The following is a 12,422-nucleotide window of genomic DNA, read 5'->3' on the forward strand; positions in this document are numbered from 1 at the left end:
GGAAATTATAGATATATGAAATCCTCATATTGGAAAAAATTACTTCTGCATGTATATGTCTTATAGTGGTCAAGCTGGAATTAATGAGCTATGTAATTTCCTTTAAGCATCTGGTAAAGCTGTAGAACTCTGAACTGGAAAGCTGCAGAACTCTGAACTGGTTTCCATCCTAGACTGTTCTTAACCTCAAAACAACATATGAACATTTTCATCACAAAAAAAAAAAAAAAGGAAGAGAGAAATCAAGTGTTAATTAGGAAATCAGGATTTCCCTTTTATTTTAAAAAGTATTTCATTGAAAATATATTTTATATTTATCTTATCTCAGGGCGTGTCAGTAGAAAAGTTGTTACTACATATTGAAAATATTAGACAATCTTTTCTATGCTATTTTGTAATAAAAAGGTTTATACAACACATACACAATTCCTCACAATTGTAAAAGCTGTATTTCCTAAATGAAAATCTTTTGTTCAAGAAGTTCTGTACTGCTCCAGGTCACTTCTCTTGCTTACTTATGATGTGGGAAACTCAAATTGACATATCTTAGGAGGGGATAAAACTGATCTTTACAACAACCTATAAAGTACCTCACATTTGGTACAAACATTAAAGTCCTTAAAGTCACTGTTAGCACTTATAGTGTAAATGTTTTAATAGAAAATTATCATAATGGAAATAGATGCCTCAATTTAAAAAATAGTTTAAACCAAACTAAGTTGCAGCTGAATTTCACTACATACTATGAACTTTTAAAGTTCTAGTACCCTAATAAGATAAAAGAGAGGTATGGAAAATATGAATTTTCTTTGTTTTGTTTTGTCTGTTTCTGGCATTTCATTTTTATCTTTATTTTATTCCTGTTATGGTCAGCATAGACTGAAATTAAATTTGATTAATTGAGATATATCTTTAGTACAAAATGAAGCAGCCAGTGCAGCAGAGTTTATTTACTGTAAAACATTACATATTTATAACAGTGGCAGGAAGATTTGTAATCATATCTGGCCATAAAGTTTTACTTAGGTACCTTCAGATGCACAGATGTTTTTGTAAAGTTGTCTGAATTGGCTTTCTCAATGCCAAGGTGTCCTTTACCATATTATTTAGAATCAAAAAAAAAAGGTGGGTTCAAAAGACAGAGATGCAGAGAAAAGTAACTCTTTCTGTTCAAGAATTTCTCTTCTCGGGAATGTTCTGCCTAAATTGATAAAGACGATGGAAAGCATACTACTGTTCATATACTACCCAAAGAATTTTTGATAGAAGTTGTGATGAGGTTTAGGTTCTAGAAAAGTAATGGTAGATGTTGGTATTATCTTTGAGAGAGAGAAAGAGCTCTGAGTGCTTCACAGGTGCTTCTATAAGACTAAAGAAGGATGTGAATAATTTCTGCAGGAGATGACAACAACCAATCTTTCTTCTATCCATCTTTTAATATTTTAAAATGAGAAGGAATCCATTACTGGAAGATAATTACTTCTTACTCTACTGAAAGTAAGATAATAATGAAACATCCCTCTCATCATGCGAAACAAAATATTTTCCATTAGTAATGAAAACTATTGATTGTTTAAAAAAGCATTCCTCTTTAGTCTAAATACACATCTAAATCTATATAAATAAATGCTAAGAATGCATTTTGTTACATTTTTGGTACATTGCAGTTTCGGTACTCACTTACTGTAGTTGCATATGGCCTCTCAGTGTAGGAAAGGATATTTACAGTTCAGGAATGTGACAGTTTCAGGTTAGTTTTCATGTGAGAACTCCTTTTGCTCTGAGAAAAGAAAAAAAATAGCCACTTTTGGATTCATGTCAATTTATTTCCGGAGTAACTTTTGGAGCAAAGCATGTCTCCTGTATCACGTTAAGTCCATCCCATGGAGATGCTAGACATTATAATCCTCTAATAATGAGAAAATATACTGTTATTTTCCTCAGATGTGTTAGCTCTATTTAAGGCTAACTGATTAGAAATTTTCATGGCCATTTAGAGGTGTAGATATAATGGAAAAAGAAGAAAAAAGATTTCTAGACCATAATCCTAGCTCTTGTATTTTACCTCCTTATATCCCTTTCAACAAATTCTATCAAACAACACATTTTTTGTCACACCAGCTGCTGCAACATTTAGGCATGAGAACATGTGTCAGTTATGGAATGGAAGTTCAGTCTCAGAGATTATTGGCTGCCATAGAATTAAAGCTCAGAGCCTGTTCTTTAAATTGAAATTATTAGGGCTTTTTGTGCTCAGTATTTTAACCAGCCGAAAATCTTTAGTGAGTGGACATTTTAAAACCTGTATTGTCTACTGGGAAATGATTAAAGCCCTATGATTTCTGCACTGCCTTTAGTTATCTCAAATGTCACAGTGATTGATGGCAAAACATCTTTTCTTCTGTAATGTTTCGGACTTTGTTGCTTGCCTTGAAGCAGATAACGTAGCCACAGCTAAATGTGAAATGGCAGATAAATAATTTGTCTTGTTTTCCTCCTAAGTTGCAACTAGAATAGCCAAGATACACTTGTTCACCTACCTTGGGATTGCTATTCAATAACATTCTGGTGACTGACACCAGACATGTGCGGTACATAATCAAAAAATTGCAGGAAAAGTATGCATTCCTCCTGGAAATAAAAGGTATTTTATTTCCTGGGTAGTATAGCAATCAGTTTCTTACAAGGTTTTCTGTAAACTTCATTAACAAAAAACAAACCAAGGAAAGAAACAAAGCAAACAGAAAAAAAAATATTTTTTTCCTTCCAGATATTCTCATTCAAGAACATTGATTTATCTGAAACAGTCTGGCCTACCAGCAACAGAATTTCTTTATGGTTTCTGGATTATTTTTTTTTCCAGATCTCAGGTGGAGGATACTACCTTGCTTTACAACAGACATAAGTGCTCAGATGCCAACTCTTAAGCATCTCAGTTTGGTGTAGACAGACCATACTGCCAGATATGAAGAACTTCTTTATTTTCCCAATATCTCTATCAGCCCAGTTCTGATCCTTAAATCTCAGACAGAAAATAGTAAGAAATAGAGAAGATCATGAGAAGGGTAACAGGAAAGATCAGAGCTTTGATTGGCTTCAGTACAGGGAATAATTAAATAAACAAGATTTGTTTTATAGTGAAAAAGACCTAACCATGAAGTAATATGGTTAAGTCTCTAAATCATGTGTTGCATAATGTCACAGGGCAGAAGCAGAAGTGCTACCGTTGTCATTTCCATGGCGAGGTGGAGATAGCTGCTTCTCCACAGATTGGGGCCGCTCCACGAGTCCCAGCCGACAGGGGAGCCACCCTGAACCCGAAAAAAGCATGCCACCGCTCCCGCAAGCTGTGCTGCAGGTCACAGCAGCCCCAGCCACTGTTTGGAGCTGCTCCATGAATCTTGCCCTCACTGCTGTTTCTGGGGAAAGCAAGCCTCTTCCGCCAGGAGACCTCGGGCTGCCATCACTACCATTGAGGTAGCTGCTACTGCTGCTGTTACTGTTGCCACCACGGCCACTCGGCCACCAGAGAGAGCCTGAGAGAGACAGAGAGAGAGAGAGGGAAAAGGAGAGTACAGGCTGTGGCTGCCCCACCTCACCGCCATCCGCTGCCATCGCAGGCCACGAAACAAAGACCCCCGTACTCAAGCCAGTATCAAAGCAACAACACCTCTTCTTTGGATTAAATAATCTTCCAGGGTTTTGTTTTGTTTGTAGGGGGTTTTTTGTTTTGTTTTTGGTTTTGTTTTCTTTGTTTGTTTTTGTTTTCTGGGCAGGGCTTTTAAACCACTGAAGACCATTTACTACAGTGTTTTTCTTTGTTTTCCCTGACCATGTGGTCCAGGGGTGGACCTGCTGTTGCTGCTCCCCAACAGAAGCCTAAAATAGATCAGAAGAATAACTCCTGAAGAATATGTCTTTTTTTCTAGATTTAGATGACAATGATACTGTACATTGGGAAAATGTACAGTATCGGTTAAACTTTTTGTTTAACCTCGTAAAACACATTTGACTGGAAATCCAGTGATGCTCCTTGCCAGAGATAGGCAAAGTATCAGTCTAAACAGACTCTTGGTCTCAACTGGCACATTCTTGTGCCCTTCAGGAAATAGAAACTCCCTGATATAACTGTTCGTAGTGCCTTCTTCAAAAATGTCTACCTGCAGCATCATTTTGTTTTTGTTAATATCAGAACTAATATAAAAGCACAAATACTACTAGATAGAACAATTCATTGTCTGTGCCCACTGAACAAAATTTGCACACTTAAAAATACCCCTTTGAATCCCTTAATTTCACTGCAAAAAGTACATGTTGGTCCCAATTGCATTTGCTCTGTTTTTTACTATGAAGAAAAGGTAGGATAGCTATTTTTTTTCAAATAACACTGTAAAATACCAAATAGTCTGTTCACCAAAAATTCTCTTTTCTTTCATGACCTATCCAGTTATTGCAATTTCTGTATCAATCAATGACATGAGGTTAACTAGCAGAAAGAATTGTCCTTGTGAAACAGACACATGAAGCAAAATACTAAGTGATAAGATGCAGGCAACTTCCAGCTGAGTGGGAGAAGAAAAAGTGTAGATGGGATGTCAGTCTTTGTAAAGAAAAGAATAAAATCTCATGTCTTAGACTGATGGGATGAAAGACCTTGTACATCAGGGAAACAAAGTTCTCTATGTAAAGCTGAAAGTTACTTATAGACTGGGTGTCAATCAGACCATTCTTCATAGCTGACAGTTCCTAAAGGAATTAGAAAAAAAAAATAAATTCTAATATCACAGGCAGAGACTCTGAGAGTAAAACGTTTCCCTTCAGATTCTTCTATGTCAATAGAATTCTGATAGGCTTGACTGATCCTTCTGAACACGAGTTTGACTTGGTCACCTAGTAACATAGAAAAATCCTTTGAATCATATTATATGACTTTACTTGCAAAACTCACGCTATTGAACAAATACTTCTATAGTTCCATTATGAGCAATGGCCTGAAGAAAGGATTAATGGTCTGAATAAAAAAAAAAAGAAAAATTCCATATTGGGTTGAAAAAGAAATCCTTGTATAGTTAGGGGACACAAATGAATTTTGGATAAATTTCTGCTTGGAAGAGAAAGGATGAAATTAAAGTTGATGCCCATATTTCTGTGGATAGAAAGACAGTTCATATTCCCAGATTTAATTAACATTTTTGTAGAATTTTATCTACAACTTGTTGAGTATGAAAGTGAAGCATCGGGTTAAGCATAAGACCATGCTGTAGCTCAGCAGTTTAAGAAATATCATTATTTTTCTGGATTATTAAGGAATGTGGAAATATTTATATGATATTAACTAGTTACTATCTTATTGTTTGTCTCAGTATGTATGAAAAAAAGCATTCAGGTACCCTTTCTTTTAATAATCACAAGAACTCTTGATATAGTGTTACTCTCCACTGAATAGAAATAGTCTTGTAAAAATAAATTTGTCCCTAAAGCGTAAGAAAGTGTATGGCTGGTGTATTTCTCAAATATGTGGGCATTCACTAAAGTAAAGTAAAGTAAAGGAATGAGATGACTTTTGAGCGTCATAATGGAGATACAATTAATAACATGGGGTTTTTTTCCCTTTAAAATGCATACCTTCTTGATTCCTATGGGATTTTTTGCATATTTCATTTTGACACAGCCTTCTACATAACAACTCTTCAGGAACAGAAAGCCTTTGATTTGTGCCTTTTGAATGGCAACTTTAAGTGGGGGAATGCTCAAAATATCCTGTATCTCTCTTCGCATTCCTTAGAGGTCAAAGGGTTTTGCTTTCCTTTGGAGAAGCTTTGCAACTTCAGAGCAGCTGAAATAATTTCTATTGACCCCAGGCTTATATCACATCAAAAGAAGAGATTTTGAAAGGACACAAAATTATAATAAAAATGCAAATAAATAAAAAAACAAAGACACGGCATACAGACTAAGTCTCCATTTTTATTTCTTGTAAGTTTTTTGTGCTTTAGCTTATTGATTTTGTTTTTTAATGCTCTTATGCCATTTTTTTGCAGAGTGGTTTTCTGATACTATTAACTTCCTTCTTTTGACATAGTAAGATATCTATATGTACATTTTAAATAACACCTCAACATTTAAGTTTTCACTTGGTTCCTATGGAAACCTTTCTTGTTCAACCCTTCCAGAAAAATAATATGAAGGCAACTAGCCCTTGAAAAGGTTTGCGCTGAAAAATTCTCACTTTTGATGTTTCAGACTGCATATTACTGAAGCCAGAGTAAACACCTCGCTGAAGCCAAATGTTAATCCATTTTCTTCTATTCTAAGATCAATCTGCCACAAAGGTTACTAAGCTTTTTTTCTGTATGTAAAATTATCTCAGATATAATTAATGAGTTTTTTCTTTCCCATCCATCCTCAGGTGCAGCTAGGCTCTGATAATCTTAATCATAATTTTTAAAATGGATTCCAATAAATTGAGATTTGCAAGGCTATTGTGCTGCATTTCATAATGTAAATCATGGACTTTTATCTTAATTTTTTTCCACGATTGATATTAATAGTTGACAGATGTCACGGTTGTTGTCACAAAATAAGCAACTTTTCAACATAAAATGTTGTCCCCTCTATGTCTCCTATAGTATTCTTGTAGAAATTTGTTCAGAAAACTTCCTGCATACATAATAGATAAAAATTTTGTAATTTGTTTCAACAAAGCCAAATTTGGATCCATGTTGTTTTGGTAATGCCATGTTCAAAAAGACTTACCATGAGTTGCCAAATGCACACACTGACTTCAAATTTCTGCCTCTCTTTTGTCAGCTGATGTGCTTATTACAGGACTAAACTAGTTACTCTATAAGCCATGATTTCTAATTCTTCCTGCAGAATTGTTTAAAATGTCCAAGAGGCTAGCTGACTTCCATAAGTATTACTGAGGACATTTTCAAGCAGCAGGAGAGCACTTGGAGAACAAGGTAAGAACATCTGCAGTACTGTAAGTCATATCTAACATGGTATTTCATCAGTCAGAAAGGGATAGGGAGTTGGCTGATGAGCTGGTACCTTTTGTATTGCACTGGACAAGCAATTGTTATCAACTTTAACTCCATTAGAAGCATTGAATGCTTATTACTTGTGTTTGGAAATAATTGTACTCCTATTAATCAAAACTTGGTTTTCACTGACAATAAAAAGAAAAATTTGAAAGTAATTTTTATGGGAGAGAATTTATTTTCTTTTTGTAACATTTTGTTTTGTGTGTTAGTAAAGAATCAACAGAAAAAGAAGCATGGAGTCACACAAAACACAAAGAAGGTCTTACAAATAATAAATGTAAAATAATAAAAGAAGAAACAAAAAAGGAATTTTGAAGATGTGCAAAGTAGAGAAAATAATGAATTCATTAAAAAAAAAAAAGAACAGCTTATTAAAAATGTACAGTTGAAATCAGTTCAAGAGAAAACTATAAATATAAATATAAATTTATAAAATTTATTCCAAGTTTTGATACATACATATAAATAACTCAGACCACCATTCTTAGAAAGATGAGGGATAATGTCCTCCAGTTATTAACCCAGTTATTAACAGAACTTCTAAATTAATTTGTTTGAACTAGCACTGTGTGAACCTTTTTCCTTGTCTTGTACATCTAAGTGAAGAACACACTATCCTGAAATTCAGCTAATGGGAAATGGAAATAATCCTGTGGAAGTATTAATTCCATATTTTTCTAATCAGAACACATATATTAAAATGCCATATGAAGAAAAATATGGGATTTTGAAAAAGCCGACATAAATTTTAGTAAGGACAAAGATATCTAATAAAAGCATTTTTAATCAGATTCTAAATTTTACCATTTTGATTTGAGACATTTTATATAAAACAAATGGAATTTATGACAAGTCCCAGGAACAATACTGATAGGGTCAAATCATAAACTGTCAAGTGTGTTTGTGAAGATGAATAATAGTAGATTAAAAAAAAGGTATTATAATGGGTAAAATACTTACTTTTCCATGATGAAAAACCTACAGTAGTATTAACCAATATTTACTTCTTTCTGTGTTTTAGTTTGATTGTATCTAATAAAAGTTAATGTAATTTTTGATTTCATGGAAATTTCCAATAGAAGAACTGAGAATTTCTCCCTCTCTAACAAGCTGTTTTCCAGAAGTAACCCACATATTTGAAGTTAGTGATGATTCAGAATATTTATTTAGATATAAATCTGGTAAAAATATCTAAATCACACACATTAAGAGGAGGAGCTGCTCCACTACAGTCACAGTCCAGTCCAGGAGTCACTTCTTCTCAAGCCACTCAGAGTTGTTTCGCAAGTCGCCTCTCTGCGTCAGAGTAGTTCCTCAATCGCTGCCACCACCTGGACCGCACTACCCAGCACACTGGTGGTTTTGTCCCTGTTTTCCACCATTTTCTAGATTGTGGGGAGGAAAATGGTTGTTGCAGGAGCTCTCTGACATCTTGCCTTTGTACCCAGGGGGTCATGTGTGAGAACAGACCCCATCTTGTTTTTTGTTCTGGGGGGGTCAGGTGACATCTTGCCTTTTTTGGTTAAACCATTCCCTCTTTTGTACAGTCTTTTACTATTATTGTGGTGTTTATTGCAATTTCTTCAGTAAATTGTGACTCCAACTTAATCTCCCCTAATATTTTTTTCCTCCATTACCAAAAGGGGGTAGTTTGAGTGGACTTGGTTTTCCCACTGAGTTTTAAGACTAGCACAGGAGACAATATATTTAATAATAGACACGTTTTATTATTACAATGTAATTGTCCTCAGCAATAAACCTTTTTCATCCATATGATATAATAAAAACAGGAGTAGTGACAGATGTGTGGGATGGCAAGGACATATGTATCCAGTGAGAAACTAATACTAAGGCACATTTGAAGAGAGGAAATCTAAGCTCAAATAGCGGTTAAAGTGAATATGTAACAAATTATTCCTTCCTCACTAGAGGTTACAGTCTACTGGTGTTTGCACAGCAGAAGTCTAATGAGCACTGAAAATTATAGCATACTGTGAAACCTCAGCACTGAAGCATTGATTTATAAAGGCAATAAAACACACACACACAAGCTATTGTTTGATAATTCTCTTTTTTATGGTTACCAACATAGTGCAAGTGAACATGATATTTCTTCCATTAGAAGAGTAAAGTTCAACTGATGTCTCACAGGACTCCCCGACCTGAGGGAAGAAGTTGTTATCTCAGTTAATTGAATTCTTTGGTGGGAATCTAACTAATTAGTCTTCTATTTCCTCAGCAAAAGGAAAACAGTTCTCCTATCAGTAGATGAGAAATAGGGGGCAATGGAGGTGAGAGGATGGGACACATAAAAGTGGTAGGACAATCTGGAATTCTTCATCTTTCCCTCAAAAAGCCAAACTAAATCAAACAAACAAACAAACAACCCCAAAAAACCACAGAATCCTGAAAAATCTGAATACACCAAGTTAATTGAAAATTGCAGTTTCTTTTAATGATCAAATACAGATCTGTAAATGATAATATATACAAAACTATAACTTTGATTCAAAAGTCTAATAGAATCGACAACCTAGCAAAGATGTTGCACACAGCTGTAAAGTCAGACTCCTGCATGGATAATTGGGGAGGCTCTTTGTGCTATCATTTGCTTATACATGAAATGTTGTCAATAAAACTGTTTCAAATGGAGATTGATTGTCTTGGAATAAAGTATGCTGAAAGAAAGAAGATTCTGTGCAGAAGGATCTGACTATCAGTCCACTTAACAGAAGCTTAGCATGCTGAAGAACATCTTGCATTGTTTGGACTCAATCCATCATTAAACATAAATGAGAGGAAGACTGAGATACACAAATGTGCAAATGCCACATGGATAGATATATTAAGGAATCTGTAACCATCTGGACTCAATATGGAACGTTAAATATGCCCATTTATCAAATTATAATTCCCATACAACATATCACATCAATATTTCAGAGCTGATTAAAAGTAAATTTTTTAGAATTTATTAAACTGTATTTAAAGTAATCAGTATAATTTCATTATGTAACAAATATTTTTCACAGATTATTTTATTCTCCTCCACTAGAAATATGCAGCAATTGCAGCCATGGTCCTGCAGAGTCCTGAATTTGTGCTTTACTGGCTCCAGGCATTAGTCTGATTAACTTTAATTGGACCATTCAATCAATGAAATAAAACTAACACAATAAATATGTTTGAAGAAGAAGCATTTTAACACTGAACTCTGTGTGAGAGAATAATTCTCAAGGAACAATAGGGATATCAAAAGGCCAGTTCAAAAGATGTCTGTGACTGTGTTTGAATATCAAGATATGTAACATAATGAGACAGAAGTTGCCTACCTTCATAAACTAGGACACTGAAACAAGCCACCTATGTACGTCTTACTATAGTCTCCAGCTACTCAATGTAGCTGATTTTGCAGGTTTAAATTAGTTTTATTTAAACTAACTCAATTAGCTAATTTATTAACTAATTTTATTACATTCTAGAAATAATTTCATTATAATATATGCTTTACCAAATAAGAACAGAATAATGGTTTTAGCCTAGTCTATATAAAAGTCTATTCTGTAATGGAAGTACGATATCATATTTGCAGTATAAGTTTTGTTGTACAACATGAGACTATTAGACAAATGTCTAAAGCTACACTTTGAAAAGAGACTTACATAAGCAAAAATAAAGTTTGAGAAGAGAGTGAAAACCTCTTATTATTTATAAAGTATTAAAGTCTAAGCAGATTTCTAGCAATCTACATGTCAGAGCTGTATATAGAGCAATTTCTGTATCAAAATTTGTAGAAGTATAAATCTAGAAGTATAAATGCCAAAGTACAGTCTAAATATAGTTGAAAAATTAAAATAATTTGTTTTAAGCAATGAGGGTCTTAAATATCTTCACATAGTTTAAAAATGTGAAGAATGTAAGAGAACTTGAAAAAACTTATTTGTTTAAAGTAAATGATTAACAACAACAAAAAAGAAGGCACTGTGTGAAAACTTCCTAGAAGTAAAAGGACATCTAATGACAGCAACAGTGTATTTATAAGTCAGAGTGTCACCCAAATAATAATGATCTAAAGATGAAATCATTACAGGAAATGTGTTAGCGGCAGGGAGGGGCAGGCAGCTGGTATTCTGAAGCAAGCTTTGATTCATATGAAAACATACAGTGAGAGGAATCTCACCACAGGACTGTAAAGAAAGACACATTAGCTAGATTTTTTTCTGTGGAGCTTTATACTGAAGGATATTTTCACCACAACTGTGTACAAGGCTAGAATTTTTCTCTAGTAATGAAAATCTTAGTGTCAGTCAAGTACTGTACTTATAGAGTATCTATCTACTGACAGCTTCTAAACTGGTACTAAATTGACCAAGGAACTACTGAGACATCAAACATCATTGGACAGCATCAAGTCTCATTGTTAAGAATGCCAGTTAGGAACTCCAGAGGGTTACTTTATTCTTACTGTTTAACAAGAATGGGAAATCACTGCCATAGCACTGTTATACAAAATAATTTTTCTGAGTTCATTTATTTCTTTTTCCTCTTCAGCTTCTCAGCTCCACAGGTCACTTCTCCTTTAGATTGTTTTCATGGCTTTAATCACTGCAAGCAACAGTAAATGTTCTCTAACAGACGGAGCAACTGGGCAAGTGATTTAGAGTGATGAATATTTTCTCTGCGTAATCAAATAGCTGGCAATAAAATGGAGTATATTTTAGTCCCAAACACAACAATACAAACCAAAGTCCTTGCACTTAAATTATTGTTGCCCATCATGGGGGGGTGCATCAGTGTGTCAATGAATTCACATGACTACTACTATAACATTTGACTTTCTGTTTGGCAAAGGATTATTACATTCCTGAAAGTGAACTATTGACCTTGGCCTTTATTATTATGTTTGACATTTTCATTGATTTTTCTACCTTTATTTTCATCTCACTATATCCATTTTAGTTAAAACTTTACTTCACTTACCATAACTAGTTCATATACAGCTCATTTTGTCAAATAGTGTGGTCTTTTTCCAATGTATGTATTTAGAGAATACATACTGAGATATGTTTCTCCAGCATTAGTGGAATTGGTTTCTATTCTGTTTTTACTGTTCCACAGCCAAAAGAAAGTAGGTCAATTTTTCTTTTTGTCTCTTTCTTATCTCTATTTTTGACATCCATAGCAAATTAGTATCAGTACACTAGTTTGTCAACTCAAACAACAAGTAATTGTATTGATGTCACTATAAGAACCAGAAATAAAATATTAAATAACCTCACACACCAATATATGACATCAAACTAAGTAGTCAAGGATTATTTTTACTGTGCATGCATGTCTCTACGTCTATTTACTATACAAACATTATTTCAGATC

This window comes from Pseudopipra pipra, chromosome 4 (assembly GCF_036250125.1).
Source record: "Pseudopipra pipra isolate bDixPip1 chromosome 4, bDixPip1.hap1, whole genome shotgun sequence".
NCBI lineage: Eukaryota > Metazoa > Chordata > Aves > Passeriformes > Pipridae > Pseudopipra > Pseudopipra pipra.